Genomic DNA, 17,498 nt, shown 5'->3' on the forward strand with positions numbered 1-17,498 from the left:
GTAGTACCTTCCAGGGAGTGACATCACATTAAGTTAGACCTTAACATCTTGTTACTTCATTTTTCTGTGTGTCCTGTGTACAGCAGCACACATAGCTGGAGGACTATGGCTCACAGGATTAGCAGTAAGATGCACCTTCATGCTCACATATCTTCCGGCGTTCAACAGTTGCATCCTTGCCCCATGATGTAAATGCACCTACGTTGGGCCTGGGCAGTCACGGGAGCACCAACACAGGGGAAAAGGCAAGACTTAACAAAGTTTTCTCAGATATAGAACATTACTTACAAATTGTTTTTACACATAGCAGTGGCTTAAGGATACTATCTGTGGTTCACTATGTGAGCATGCACATATTGCTCTCTGTTTATAGTCATATGACATTGGGGAAACTACACTATGATCCACATAGGTAAGATGGAAATAAACATCATGATATGCAGTTAGTAGCAGTACATCTACTCTGAGGGCAGGTGTTTGTGTGGGTCTCTTGGTCCAAGGAGACTGCTTTCCCTGACACGGGCATATGTAATGGCACATACACAACTCAAATTTCCCCTTTGGGATGAGAAAAGATTTGAAATCCCCTCAAACATGCACTTGTACACTCAGGTCAGAACTCATGACACGCAAAAGTAAGTTTATATCCAAATTCCTCCATCAGACTATGTGCGATGAGTTAGTGTGTTTACTCTTGACATCTCTGTATTCTTCAGGTGTGCAGATGTTTTCATAAAACATCACCAATGTCATACTTCTCTGGCTATTTACTCACAGTACAATGTCATCTGCTTATATTGTTTTATAAGCCTTTGGTCGCCAATGCAGTGATGTGCAAAGGGCAACAAATGAGTGATTTATCTACTGTAGCTTGATGTGGTAAATGTGACAATCTAGCCAGGAATTGGGTCATATGTGCTGTGTTTTGACAATGACCACGGATGCATATATGCGTTCTTTACAAGTGTTAGCTTTTACATGTTCACATGACACTAGGGCTTTGTCCATGACAACTGTTGCTCATTATCTCTGATGGTATCTGCAACTTCATTAGTTCCTGCAAAATGCTGCCATTCTGCATGCTACCACATTGGTGAGACACACTACTATGAGTTGTTTGTCTCAGGTATGGTGGTTTGTGTTCCAAAACTCCCTGAGTGCAATCTGTAACACGCTTTGCTGCTGCAGAATTCAGCAAGATTGTTAGCTGTGCAAATCTGCACTGCTCAGGTGTGTGAGAAAAGTAATGATAATTTTGGAATAAAAAATGTGACATGCCTGGCTTGTCCCTTTAATTCAGTACACTGCATCACAATGCATTTCTGCATAGGTGGATTGATTAATGAGAGGCACGGCCCCATGTGGCTCAACTGATCTGATGGCATGATTGTTACATGTTCAGGCCTACTTCTAGTTGAGGAGATGTTGGTGACTTGATGTTTTCAGTGACTGTGACATGAACCCCACAACAAAGAATGAATTCAACATTTATTTTCATGCTGAACCTTTCTATTCCTTTTAGAAAATGTGTCTATCAAGGTAAAAGTAATGCATGTAAAGAAATTTTGCACAATGTGGTTGCGTTGTCACCTACCAGTTATCCTCTTCCTCCTCCTCCTCCTCCTCCATTGGTTGCTGCTTATCATGGTCCACGTATCATACACAGATGTAGTAGAGGATGGCACATACTACGATCATCTTGCAGACCAAAGGGGATAAGTATAGCAATCTTCCCCCTGAAATATCCAGGCAGTGGAACAGGGACTTCAGCACACCAAAGGTATGTTCCACGATATTCCAGATATTGACCAGTGCCTGCATGTACTGTCATTCTGGCTCAGTCTGGGAAATTGGGCTTGTCGCCCATGGCTGGAGACCATATTATTGGTCAGCTGAAAATTAAAAAGAAATTACAACTTTCAATGAATTTGCTCATTGTTACAGCGACATTCCTGTCCATGTGTGTTATGTGTATTAAATAACTCACATACATTTCATACATACATGTACAGATGGCCATTGGTTTACACATGTCTCTTTCACTTCTCTGTGCAATGAATAATGATGAGCATGTCCTGATACTTTGGACACTACTACATCCTAACTTTCATGTTTGTTGAGTAGCTTACTCTGGTCGGTATTTTGAGATGTTCTTAATCACTCTATGCTATGTGCACTGACTACATGTGTAAAGTGCAGATTATTGATAAGATATTTCGCCAGTTGATCCTCCTTAGGTAGGTAATGACATTGCCAGCATGTGTGAACCTCACATATACACATATCCATGGAAAAACACTGATGATTTGGGCGGCCTATATGACATTGACACAGTAGGTTGTTACATGTGGTGTGATTCAAACATGTAACATGGATTTTTATACATCTTATTGATAGCATTCAGCTATTGTTTTTGACTGAGAAGTTGTTATGGTGCACTTTGATTGAAATATAGGTATTGCAATGTGGGCCATCATTATAGGGGACATACATGTAGCTGTCTACTAAAAACCTGCACACAATACTTTGGGTTTTAACATGTGTGTGTATGACTCTAACGTGTGGGTGATTCTGTGCTTCTATGCCTTCTTTCTGTCATTATTGTTGCAATTAGTGAATTTTGACATTGTTATCCTGAGAACACTGTGATGTCTTTTACAGGTTGCATTTTAATCTGTGTTCATGGTTGATGTATAACATGTTTGATCACATTGTGTTAGGCTATGTGAGTTTCACACTGCTAGATTAATATATATTTCATTTGGGCATCTTACACCACAAAACGGGGAAATTATCACATTGCTTACATATGGCAATATGGCTTCATAACCTATGCATATGTGTGTCTCTAGACTGTAAGTATGGCTGAAACATATATGTGTTTTGTACTGTTGGTGTCATAAAGTTACCAAATATTGACAATTAAACTTGTCTGTAGCATACACTTACATTGCATGCCACACATGGACTTTACAAATGCTACTTTCTGAAACTTTGGGAAACATATAAGGATACTGCCATGTATGACACACTGTATTTGTTATCACACCATTACATTTGTGGACCTTTTACTGAAATCACTGCATCACTGGCAGTAGTGCACAGTATTTTGGAAGCTCTGACTTTATCTGAATGGAGTGTTTGCTGTGATTTAGTGGGAGCTGTCAGCTCCCACCAAGTCACAGAAAACAGCTATGTCCCTTGGGTGGGCAGTCCAGGGGGAAACAGTCCCCAAGGCCTTTACAGCTCCTCGAGGGGGTGCTGACTGGCCCCCTCCAACTAAAATAGCCCAGGGGAGGTGGTGGTCTTCTGGGGCTGGTGGTCCAAGAGGGACCTCATAACTTTTTTTATATTAGCTCTGGGGAAGTGGCGGTCCCCGAGGCTGCAGGGGGCAGGTGGACACCCCGCATTACTTTTGATTATTACCCTAGGGAGGTGGCTGCCCTAGCGCTGCAGAAGGGTTGGGCACCCCCTCTATGTTAGGTTTACTTTGGTGCCTCAGGAAGTTGGCAGTCCCAGGGGCTGTGGGGGGACCAGGTGCCCCCGCATTAGTATTCATTAGTATTCATTAGTGCCTCAAGGAGGGGGCGGTCCCTGGGGACCTGCTGAAAATTCAAAAACAAAATGCTTTTTTGCACTGGGTGGTTCCCCCAGGGACCACAGCACCAGAGCTAAGAGCCGAGTCCCATGATGGCTGCCAAGACTTCAGTGAAATCAGCACGAGATCAGGAGAGTTCGCAAAGCCTTCATGTCCCTATATATTAAATTTTTATTTTTTTTAATATCTCAAAAACTACTAAACGGGTTTACACCATACAACAAAAAAGACTTCTTGCCGGACCAAGAGCTACCTTTCTGCCAAATTTGGTGCAATTCTGTCAAGTGGTTTGGACGCTATCGTTGTTCAAAATCTCTATGGAAAAATGAATGAGGAAAAAGCGTTTTGCCAACCCCCCTTTTTCTTAGTCCCGCTTGACAGATCACCCCAAAGCCTTCGGGACAGACGCTGAAGTGAGTGTTGTACTTTCTTGGGAAAATTTGTGATGATTCATCAAACAGCGTCAAAGTTATTAGCAAAACAAAAATAGCTTTTTCTATAGAAACTAGGTCCTAACTATAATTACCTATAGTTTATATCTGTATGTGTCTGTATATATATATATATATATATATATATATATATGTATATATATGTATATATATATATGTATATATATGTATATATATATGTATATATATGTATATATATATATATATATGTCACTTAAAAATCCAAAGGTTACAGGGACGTTATAGTTAGGCTCACATTTTAAATGTATCAAACCATATAATTCACCAGTTATAGTTAAAGTTATCTGAAGTAACTATAACTCGTGCCCTAAGGTAACTATAACTTGCGCCCTCACCATACAAAAGTTTTTTCCTCAAAAATGTTACTGCAAATATTACATTGATATTATCAAGGATGTCATGAAAGTGGTCCTGAGTGCCGTAATTTGTGTGGAAATTAGCAGTGCGAGGGTGCACGTTATAGTTATATAGTTACCTTAGGGCATGAGTTTTAGTTATCTGAGCTAACGCTATCTGTAACTGGTAAATTTATATGATTTGGTACCTTTAAAATGTGAGCTTAACTATAACCTCCCTGTAACCTTTGCTTTTTCACTGAATTTCTATGTTTTTTACATTCTGTTTGCTAACTATAATGCCCCTATAACCTTTGCTTTTTTCAGTGAAGTTCTATGTTTTTTTAACAGTATAGTCATTTTCACTATTATCCAACCACCGCCTTGCGGCCAACCCCTATAGCCACCCAACCCTGCATGGCCTCCCATTCTCAGGCTATCTTCCCCAGGGATCCATCCCCGGGGCATGGTGTAATGATTGAATTTTTTGGAGTGTGGGGGCTGAGTGGCCCCCCGGACTGATCTCTACCCTGGGGATCCCATCCCCGGGGCCTGGCATAAACATTCAAAAAAAATATTGATGGGGGCCACATGGCCCCCCTCATCAGTCCGATCTTGGCCCCAGGGACCCCATCACCCGGGGCATGGCCTAATTATTTTATTTATTTAATTTGGGGGAGGTGGGGTGTTTCCCCTCAGCACCAATATTGGCCCCGGGGACCCCATCTCCAGGGCCCGGCCATGTGGCCAAAGTTGGGGACCATGGGGAAGCCTGAAGGTCCCCATGGTACCTGCTGGCTCCCCGCCACCTGCGGGAGCCAGCATTGCTGTCAAAGAGAGAGAGCTGCTAAAGCAGCTCTCTCTCTGTGAGAGCAATTGTTTCCTCTGTCTCCTTGCCTTCATCTTTACAAATGCGTTTTAGCCCTAAGGGGGTCGCTTTGGGACCCCAGCACCAGAGCTAAGGGGTCAGGGTGTTCCTACCCTGGCCACTTTTCTTTTTTTTCCTTTTTTTAATTTATTTTTTGTGGGACTTGGCTGAAGCCGAGTCCCAACATGGTTGGCAACACGTCCTTGTTGAAGTGTTGGCAGCCAATCAGATCTCAGCACAAGGTTTGGAGGGGTCACTTTCTGGATCAAGAGCCACCTTTCTGCCAAATTTGGTGTATTTCCATCCAGTGGCTACCGCTGTCCAAAATCCCTATGGAAAAGTGAATGGGGAAAAAGCTTTATGGAATCCCCTTTTTCTTGGCCCCTGCTTGACGGATCACCCTGAAACTTCCCCAGACAGCAACTGAATTGAGGGTTGCATTCTCTTGAAAAATGTGAAGATTCATCAAATGGCGCCAAAGTTATTAGCAAAACAAAAAATGTTCTTTCTATAGAAACAAGATCCTAACCATAACTACCTAGTATATATATGTATATATATATATAAATATATTACCCAGTGGTGGTGACCACTAGGTAGTTATAGATAGGACCATGATTCCATAGAAAAAGTGTTTTTTGACTTGCCTATTGCTTTGGCACCGTTTGATGAATCTTCATTACATTTTCCAAGTAAAAAATGTGCCAGATTCAGGGTGGTCCGTCGAGCAGGGAACAAGAAAAAAGGTGGGTCAAAAAGGTTGCTTTCCCATGTTAATTCCCATAGAACCTTTAGAAACTACTACAGCCCGAACCACTGGATGGAATGACACCAAATCTAGCAGAACGCTATCTTTTGGTAGGCAGATTGTGCTTTTGCTTATTTGGTGTAAATCTGTGTAGTAGTTTTGGAGATATTAAAGGGGAAATACATTTGTATATCTCTGGCTGCAACAACTTGGCGAATAATGACGAGCTTGTGTAATGCAATGTACAGCTCTGATTGACTGCCTACACTTCAAACCAGGAAGTGTTGGCAGACATGTTGGAACTCAGCTTCAGCTGAGTCCCAACAAAAAAGTTACAAAAAATAGACAAGGGGACGGGGTAGAGCCACCCTGACCCCTTAGCTCTGGTGCCAGAGCTAAAAATCATTGTTTTTATTTTCACAGCGATTTGTGGTGGATCTGGGAAATAAAAAATAAAAAAACATTGCAGCCTCCCGTGCTTGTTTTATATACAGGCCCCAGGTGGGCCAGGTCCCGAGAGCGCTGACTTTTTAATGTGGGAGGGCTGCCCCCACACTCCCCCAATGGTGCTCTGGTCACCACAATCTCCCCGGTGCTACAGAAATTATGTTTGTAGGGGGCCTCCAAGGCTCCGTAGCCCTTGGGACTGCCACCTTCCTGGGTCTTTCAAATAATTTCATGCAGGGGGGCTCTGTGGCCCCCACAGCCCCAGGGACTACCACCACCCCGGGGCTTTACAGAAATATGATGCAGGTCTGTGCACCCCCTGCAGTTCCGGGGACCATCACCTCCCCAGGGCTTTACAGAACTATGATTCAGGGGCAGGGCGGCCCACCCACAGCCCACCACCTCCCCACAGCTACAGTAAAAAGAATGGAGTCCATTTTGGACCACCAATCCCTGGGGACCACCACCTCCAAATGAGCTGTGTAACGTTCCATAATGGAATGGAAAAAAGAGAGAGAGAGATTTTTATTACAATGGTCTCACCATGCAATGACTCCAAACAGCAAGTGTAGCAGGATGTTTGGTACAAATGTTAAAGTTACATTTGGATGTAGAGCAGAACAGAGTCACTGCTGGTCCATAGAGCAAGTTCTTGCGCTCTCACTCAGTAGGCTGAAGGTTCAATTCCTAGTATCGCTTAGCACTGTGTTTTTTTATTTGCTACTGATTCGACTGTTAAACCTTCCTAATAGTGGAGCATTCATGTTTCTTTTCTCTCACATGTGTGGGTTGCATTGCATGTCATAGGTATGTCTGGAAAATATCCATCAAGGAGTCACCTGTGGCCTAATGTTGAAGGTCACAGATCCTCAAACTGACAGTTGAGGGTTCTGCTCCAGATGTGTTGTTAATCATTTCCCTCCTTTAATTTCTTTTAAACTTCAAAAGTTTAAGGCTCACAGTGAAGGGTGATCTCAATCTTTTTAATTGACAAATACATTTTTCTTTTCAATTTGTCCAGAAATATCTCATTCTAAGTATATCATCCATCAAAGCCTAAAACACTCTGGGGGTCATTCTAACCCTGGCGGTCGTCGACCGCCAGGGCTAAAATGACGGGGGCACCGCCAACAGGCTGGCGGTGCCCCGCAGGGCATTCTGACCGCGGCGGTTCGGCCGCGGTCAGAAGTGGAAAACCGGCGGTCTCCCGCCGGTTTTCCGCTGCCCATTTGAATCCTCCATGGCGGCGCAGCGAACAGGATGGCGGTATGGGTTGTCGTGGGGCCCCTGGGGGCCCCTGCAGTGCCCATGCCAATGGCATGGGCACTGCAGGGGCCCCCGTAAGAGGGCCCTACAAAGAATTTCACTGTCTGCATTGCAGACAGTGAAATTCGCGACGGGTGCCACTGCACCCGTCGCACCTTCCCACTCCGCCGGCTCCATTCGGAGCCGGCGTCCTCGTGGGAAGGTAGTTTTGCACTGGGCTGGCGGGTGGCCTTTTGGCGGTCGCCCGCCAGCCCAGTGCAAAACCCAGAATACCCTCAGCGGTCTTCCGACCGCGGAGCGGTATTTTGGAGGGGGAAGTCTGGCGGGCGGCCTCCGCCGCCCGCCAGACTTAGAATCACCCCCTCTGTATCTCTCTCACTCTCTTTCCTTCTCTCTCTTTGAATCTCTTTCTCTCACTCACTCACTCAGACCCTTAAGGCACCCACTCAGAGACCCACTCAGACACTCATGCTCCCACTCACAGATCCACTCATACCCTTGTGCACCCACTCACAGCTCCACTCGGAGCCTCAGGTACCCACTTACAGACCCACTCAGACCCTCACATATCTACTCACAGACCCCTTGACACCCTCATGGACCTAATCACAGACCTGTGCAGGCACTGATACACCCACTAAGACACTGATGCACACACTCTCACACCCTGAGACTCTCAAAGCCACTATCAAGCCCAGATACACCCTCTCACACCTATTCTCATACCCAGAGAGCCAGGCTACGGCCAGCACAACTGTGCATTGCCAAAGGGCTGTGCGCAGCATAGGATAGGGTAGTTGGGGGATTGGATCACGAGTCAGACTGCAGGCCAGGCCTTGTGGGCAACCCATGCAATGCACACTCGAAGAGCAGTGCTTTGTACAAGGTTAGGTGCTTACAGGGGGTTGGCCTTAGGGCCTGGCTATGGGCCAGGCCCTGTTGCCACCTGCCAACACACCCATGCCAAAAGCTGTGCACGGCGGTGGTTGGATTAATGTATAGTAATGAAAATTATTGTACGCTACGAAAACCAAACACATTCACTGAAAAAACAAAGGTTACAAGGATGTTATTGTTCGGAAATCAAATTAAAAAAACATATATTCAATTAAAAAAAACAAAGGTTACAGGGACGTTATAGGTAGACTCACATTTTCAACATACAAAACCATAGAAATTCACCTGTTACTGTATAGTTAGAGTTATCTCAAGGAACTATGACTCGTGCCCTAAGGTAACTATAACTTTCACCCTCGCCAGGCAGGCTAATTACCCTACAAATTACAGCACTCATGACATATTTGATAACATCACCAATAATATCAATGTGATATTTGCAATTAAAAAAAAAATGAAAAAACTGTGCATGGCGGGCCTCACTCCATTTTGCCAATCTCAACATGATCCACGCGAATCCATTTTCCAACTTGACCACATTTCTCAATACAGATTTGATTTTGTAAGGACTTATGTAAATGGATTCTCCTTTTCTCACAAACTACATCATTTCCACCAACACCATCTCACCCACATCCAATTACATGCTTTGGTGCAATTCTTCTGATGTTATTTGTTCTTGTAATTGGTATGATATCTACTTCTCACACCTTTGATTTTCTTCTTCAATGCATCCCTACTCGGTTTTTCCATCAACCATTCCAACCCTTGCATTTTTCCACTTAACCACGCAAGGTTCAATTTGGTGTTATCAACTCTAACTCTCATGCAGAAAAGAGGTGACTTGTTTGTCACTAAACTCAGAGTATTACGATGAGCCCACCATACCTCATCCAGAATACCATCTAAAGGTCATCTGACCTCTACAGCTTTTTGTACAAAAGACTTCACCACCCTATTCATGCGTTCAGCCAAATCATTGGGTTATGAAGAATGTAGAGCTGTCCTCATAGAAGTAATGGACAAACTCTTAAAAACGTCTTGCATCTCTTATGAAACTAGTTGAACACCGTTGTCAGGAGTAATGTTGTGTGGAACTCCTTCACAAACAAATTGTTACTTTAAAAACGTGATCACCACATTAGTATCCACTGAATCTACACATTTTGTAACCACCCACTTGGACGTATAGGGGGTCATTACAACATTGGCGGTAAAAGGCGCTTACCGCCGTGCAGAAGACCGCCAATACACAGCCGCGGCCGTGGAATTCCACCACAGCTATTATGACCCACAGCTCGGAATCCGCCAAAATTCAGACACCCACACAAATCCGCAACACCAAAGGACAGTGATAAACTGGCGAAAACAAAACCTCCACCTCCACGCCAACAGAAACACGCCCATGCTATTATGACCCACGAATCCACGCGGCGGTCTTACAACCGCGGTATTCCATTGGCGGTACACACCGCCGCGCTCAAAATACACACACATCTCCAAAACACCGCCACAGTGGACAATTCCAAATACACACACCTGATACACATACACACACCACTCCCACACACCCAATACTATAATAAACACACACCCACATCACCCGCAAACCCCTGCGACCGAAAAATCACGAACGAAGGCCAGAGAGAGAGCACAGAATAGACAACCCCATCACACAGAGGCACACAACACCATCACCCACACAACATCCACGCACCAAACACCACACACCGCTACACATCACCACACTCATCAACACATACACCACCCCATACATCACACACACCACCCCATGTCACGCCAAAGACACCCCCGCTTCTCCGAGGAGGTGCTCAGGGTTATGGTGGAGGAAATCATCCGGGTAGAGCCACAGCTATTTGGCTCACAGGTACAGCACACATCAATAGCCAGGAAGATGGAGCTATGGCGCAGAATAGTGGACAGGGTCAATGCCGTGGGACAGCACCCAAGAAATAGGGAAGACATCAGGAAGAGGTGGAACGACCTATGGGGGAAGGTGCGTTCAACGGTCTCCAGGCACAACATCGCGGTGCAGCAGACTGGCGGTGGACCCCCACCTCCTCCCCCACAACTAACAACATGGGAGGAGCAAGTCTTGACCATCATGCATCCAGAGGGCCTCGGAGGAGTCGGTGGAGGATGGGACACTGGTAAGTCAAATCTTAACTATCATATCCCCCACCCTACCTGCATGCTCTCACACACCCCCAACCTCACCCCCTCCCCTATCACTCCAACTCCTCACTAATGTACTAATAACACAAACCACACATCCCAACACCAAGCCCTGCATGACACAACTAAGCATGGTCACCCCTCACTAAAGCATGCTCACTGCACATACCCAGAACAACCCCCTAACCATCATCACACAAGCCCACACACAGGAATGCTTGCACTGGGGTACACAGACACCCACCCATTGCACACCATCACACACACATGCAATAATCATGCTCTGATACCCCTGCAGGAACCCGAAGGACCGTCACCACACCAGAGGGTCCAGACAACACCACTCCACCCCCAGAAGAGGCCCACAGTGACGATAGCAGCTCTGCCCTACTGGATCCTGATGACCAGCCCGGACCATCGTGGGCCTCGGGACAGTTGGTTCCCCTTGCACAGGCACAGCCCAACACTGACCTTCCACCCTCTGGTAACACCAGCACAGCACCCACCCAGCGGACCCAAACCTCCCTACCCAGGACAGGTCAATCAGCGGTGTGTCCACCACTACAGGGAACCCAGGATAACCCACCACCCCAACAACAACAGGGACCTGGGGGCAGTGGTAGTGGCCACACGGTCCAGGGGACGGAGGCACAGGAACACAGGGGAACTGGGAGGGCTGCTGTGTGACAGGGGGCAGACAGGCCAAGGGAACCCACTCTCCACAAGGCCCTCTCCTCCATCATGGGAGCCTACCACCACTCCCAGGAGACGATGGCGACGGTCCTGGCCAAGTTTCAGGAGACCCTGCGCCTGCAGGAGGAACAGTATTTGGGGTTCAGGGAGGAGCTCAGGACCATCAGCTCCGCCTTGGGCACCATCACAGGGGTGCTGAAGGACATACAGAACACCATGAGGGACACTGTGGCACTCCAAGGGGCCCCTGACACTAGCCAGGACGATGAACTGCCCACCACCTCCACCGGCACTAGTGGACAGGACGCCCCGCCACAGGACCAACACACCAGCACCCCACCCCCTGCAGACGGACAACCACCACGCAAGCGGTCCCTGAGATCCAGGAACAGGACAGAGCAAGATGGCAAGACCCCCGCCAGGAAATGAGACCACCCTGTTTGTCCTTCCACTGTACCACCTTGTTACCCTGTCCATACTTAAACTGCCCCAGCTCCACTTCCTATGCCCAGATGCGCAGTGCATCTGTGAGACTAATAGACTGGACTCTGCCATGGACATTCCTCCACCATCACCCATCCTCTTTTTACAACCCCCTCACATTTCTGAGCACTTCAATAAACACCCTTGAAACCCAAAACAATCTTGAGTCAGTCTGTGATTTACTAATTATGTATTATCAATGACAGTGTCATAATGCGTTTCCCATTGTAAGGCTAACATACCTATGTCACACATCACAAGTCCTTGAAGGATGCAAGCAGATGACACGTTGGTAACCACACCTGTGAAACCGTAATGTAAAGGTACAACTCAGTTACCAAATAGTGTTTGAAATCGACAAACCGGATAGAGGTAGACGTGTGAAAGTTAATGTAATGTTAAACATGAAAATGTCCTCACCTGTGTGTCACTGGAAATATTGTTGTATGACTGACTCCCTGTTGTCGTCGTCTTCTTCCTCAGCTTCCTCCTCATCACTGTCCACAGGCTCCACAGGCTCCACAGTTGCAACAACACCATCATCTGGATCATCCTCCTGCAGAAAAGGCACCTGGCGTCGCAAAGCCAAATTACGGCGCATGGAGCAGGCGATGATGATCTCGCACACCTTCTTCGGTGAGTAGAATAGGGATCCACCTGTCATATGGAGGCACCTGAACCTGGCCTTCAGGAGGCCGAAGGTGCGTTCGATCACCCTCCTAGTCCGCCCATGGGCCTCATTGTAGCGTTCCTCTGCCCTGTCCTGGGATTCCTCACTGGGGTCAATAGCCAGGAAAGGTTGGGGTAACCAGAGTCCCCCAATAGGCATACACGGTGCCTCTGGAGTTGACCCATCATATCAGGGATGCTGCTATTTCGCAGGATGTAGGCGTCATGCACTGAGCCAGGGAACATAGCATTTACCTGCGAGATGTACTGGTCTGCCAAACATACCATCTGGACATTCATTGAATGATAACTCTTCCTGTTCCTATACACCTGTTCACTCCTGTGGGGGTGGACCTGCGCTACTTGGGTCCCATCAATGGCACCTATGACGTTGGGGATATGTCCAAGGGCATAAAAGTCACCTTTCACTGCAGGCAAATCTGCCACCTCAGGGAAAATGATGTATCTCCGTACGTGTTTCAGCAGGGCAGACAGCACTCTGGACAACACATTGGAAAACATAGGCTGGGACATCCCTGATGCCATGGCCACTGTTGTCTGAAAAGACCCACTTCCAAGGAAATGGAGCACTGACAGCACCTCCACGTCAGGGGGGATTCCAGTGGGATGGCGGATTGGTGACATCAGGTCTGGCTCCAACTGGGTACATACTTCCTGGATTGTGGCACGGTCAAACCAGTAGGTGACGATGACATGTCGCTCTTCCTTTGTCAACAGGTCCACCAGCTGTCGGTACACCGGAGGATTCCGCCATCTTCTCAACTGTCCCAGCTGACGGTGCCTACGAAGGACAACAGCGAAGAATCAGTCATTATTCCTCCAGGTATGTACCCACAGTTACACACAAGACTACACCACTCACAGAACCCTTCCTGTATGTGTGTTGAGTGTAGGCCTACCTATGTGTGACGCAGAGGTAAATTAAGCCATGTGGGCCCCAGAAATGGCGGCTGCCTGACACCTAAACTGGGACAATGGGTTTGTTGGGTAACTGCGCTGGTGTTGCCCACCGTCGCGGTAGGCGGTCGTAGACCGCAGCGCAATGCTGCATTGGTTAACTTTGGACCCTATGGGTCCCAGGAGCCAATGAACAGGTGCGCCGGCGGTGATGATGTGCACCGCCGCGGACGTCACCGCCGCGGACGTCACCGCCGCGGACGTCACCACCATTTTCTATCTGTTCAAACACTAGATACCTGACATTCGACAGGAGAGGACCTACACTGCAAGTGCTGCTGTGACCTCGGTCTGGAAGCGACGATGGCTGCTGCGTCTGGGGAAAGGGCCCCTGCCTTCACTGCACAGGAGTTGGAGAAACTGGTAGACGGGGTCCTCCCCCAGTACACGCTACTCTACGGTCCTCCAGACCAACAGGTTAGTAAACAGGGAGCACGTGGTATGGGCTAGGCCTGGGTGGAGAGGGCTGGTTGGAAGAGGGAAGGGGGCAGAGTTCATAGTACATTAATGCATGGGAATGAATGGGCCACATGGCCAGAGTAGGGAGGGGGCCACTCACAATGACGGTGCAGTTGTTAATGACTGTTCCTCTTTCTTTGTGCATGTCATGTAGGTCAGCGCCCACCAGAAGAGGGACATTTGGCGTGCCATCGCCAAGGAGGTCCGGACCCTGGGGGCCCACCAGAGACGGGGCACCCACTGCCGTAAGAGATGGGAGGACATTCGCCGCTGCAGCAAGAAGACGGCGGAGGCTCAGCTGGGGATGGCCTCCCAACGTGGGAGGGGTGCCCGTCGCACCATGACCCCCTGATGTTCCGGATCCTGGCGGTGGCCTACCCGGAGTTGGATGAGCGCTTGAGGGCATCACAGCAGACACAAGGGGGTGAGTACACTCTCATTCTGCTGACTTTGCGCACAGTGGAGGTGTCTGGGTGGGGGAGGTGGGCTGTGAGTGTCCCTAGGCCAGGGCGAGTTCGGTAGGCAAGGCCCCTCTGTAATGTAGGCCATGTGGCACTCTACCCCACCTCAGCTGAGAGCCAAGTCGAGGTATAGTTGCCCCTGTGGCATCCATGTGCGCAGATGTCCACCATTGCCATGTAGGCCATATCCCAGGAATTGCATGTGCAGAGCACGGCGTAATGCAGGGGGCTGATGTGTCTGTCTTGTCCGCCAACGGTAGCGGTATGCCATGCACTAAAACTCTCTTTCTTCTGTATGCCCCCCTTTTTCTGCTCTCCCTGTCCTTTTGTACATCAGCATCATCAGGCGGAGGTACAGTGGCACCGGAGCATGAGGGAGCTGCATCCCACATGGCCATGGAGGGCCACACCACGGACTCGGAATGCACCAGTGGGACAGAGGGCGAGGGGAGCTTCACGTCGGCCACCGGATCACCAAGCAGCGACACGGACTCGTCCGCCGATGGGGGCTCCCTTGTGGTGGCGGCACCATCTGTGCGCCCCACTTCTACAGGTTCAGCCGTCACCTCCCCTACCAGCACCGCCCTCCCAGCAGCCCCTCAGCATTCGCCCCGTGCCCGCTCACCCAGGAGGGTGGGCATCACCTTTGCCCCAGGCACCTCAGGCCCTGCCCCAGTCACCCCTGCTGCCCTCAGTGAGGAGGCCATTGACCTCCTTAGGTCACTCACTGTTGGACAGTCTACCATTGTGAATGCCATCCAGAGTGTAGAACGAGAGTTGCAACACGGTAATGCATTCCTGGAGGGCATTCATTCTGGTCAGGCTGTCCTTCAGCGAACCCTACAATCTCTGGCCTCAGAACTGATGGCAGCCATTGTCCCTGTGTCGAGCCTCCCCCCTCCAACCTCCTCCACCCAGACCCAATCTCCTGTACCCCAGCCCATCCCAAACACACCTACAGACCAGCATGCACACAAGTCAGCACACACAGGTAGCTCAAGCAAACATAAGCACCACACAACCCACAGGCACTCACGCAAGCCTCACCCACGTACAGACACAGCAACATCCACTGCCTCCACTGTGTCCCCCTCCTCCTCTTCTCCCTCCCCCCTCCCAGTCTTGTCTACACACACACCTGCATGCACCACATCTACAGGCACTAGGACTCGCACCAGAACACCCAGCACCACATCCCGCTCACCTGCACTCACCACCTCCACTCCCATTTACACGTCCCCTGTGTCCTCTCCCAGTGTGTCTGTGACGCCCCTCCCATAGTGCACAAACGCCGCCAATCACTTACCCAACTTCCATCCACCTCACGACAGCCTACAGTACCTGCACCTGCACCCAAAACACCTAAAGTGACACCTCCGACAACCACCTCCTCTTCCTCCACTCCCAGGCCCCCTCCAACTACCCATCCCAGTGTTCGTCAGAAACTGTCCCTCTGTAAAGTTGACCTATTTGCCCCCACCCCCCCTCCAATTCATCAGTTCCGTCGTAGCGCCTCAGCCAAAAAGCCTCCAATACCAGTGGTGCCTGTTCAAGGTTTGTGGAGTGCACCGGCCACCAGGGCCGGCAGTATGACCCAGAGCCAAGACACTGACAGCCCACCCCCTGTTAAGGCTGTAAAATTGGAGAGTAGACGACGGGACCGTGTGAAGACTCCTGGTGGGAAAACAACTCACATGGGTTCCAAGGGGATTGGAGAGTCAGCTGTGACTCCACCAAAGGTGGGGAAGGGCCAGAGGAAGTCTGCCCAGCCTGTTGTGAGTGTCACGGCGGAGAAGTGCGCCATCATTTCCGGCGGTCGAGACACAACCGCCAGCACCGTCGTCACTGGTCCAGAGACCACCGCCGGAGTCACAGCCCAGGAGGGCCCAAGTATCGTCACTGGTTAGGAGACCACCGCCAGAGTCATTGCCCAGGAGGGCCCAAGTATCGTCACTGGTCAGGAGACCACCGCCAGAGTCATTGCCCAGGAGGGCCCAAGTATCGTCACTGGTCAGGAGACCACCGCCAGGGTCATTGCCCAGGAGGGCCCAAGTATCGTCACTGGTCAGGAGACCCCCGCCAGAGTCATTGCCCAGGAGGGCACAAGTATCGTCACTGGTCAGGAGACCACCGCCAGAGTCATTGCACAGGAGGGCACAAGTACCGTCACTGGTCAGGAGACCACCGCCACCGCCGAAATCACAGCCCAGGAGGGCCCCGGCTGCCACAGCCCAGGTGGGCTATGATGGAACGTCATGCCACACACCAATGCCCAGTGTAGGGAACGTCATGCCACACACCAATGTCCGTACCAGAACCGCCATGGCAAAGCACTGCTGAACAGTCCTGAACCGCCATGTCGAAACACCGCTGAACAGGGCAAGCACCGGGTAGGAATGAATAGACCGCCACATCAGGCATCCTTATCCCATGTGCAGCTGGGACAGTGACAGGACAGGAACTTTCACGGGGAGACTCACCCAGTCTGGGCACCAGTCCCCCTCCAGAACCAGTGGAGACCTGCATCCACTCTGTCTGTCCTGCACAGGATGAAACACTCTGGGCACCAGTCCCCCCCACTACCAGTGGAGACCTACATCTACTTGAGTGATTGTGGCTTTGCACTCCCAAGGATGGCACAGTGGGCACCCCACCCACTGTACAGACTTGAGAGACTGTGGCTTTGCACTCCCCAGGATGGCACAGTGGGCAAGCCACCCACTGTAGAGACTTGAGAGACTGTGGCTTTGCACTCCCCAGGATGGCACAGTGGGCAAGCCACCCACTGTAGAGACTTGAGAGACTGTGGCTTTGCACTCCCCAGGATACATAAATGGGCATGGAGCCCCGTCGTGTATCTGGCTTTGCAGTCATCCGGCTGAGTTTCCCCGCCTTCTCTTCCCCCTTAGGTGCCTGTAGTATTTCTA

The sequence above is a fragment of the Pleurodeles waltl genome, chromosome 2_1, assembly GCF_031143425.1.
Source record: "Pleurodeles waltl isolate 20211129_DDA chromosome 2_1, aPleWal1.hap1.20221129, whole genome shotgun sequence".
In the NCBI taxonomy this organism is placed as follows: Eukaryota; Metazoa; Chordata; class Amphibia; order Caudata; family Salamandridae; genus Pleurodeles; species Pleurodeles waltl.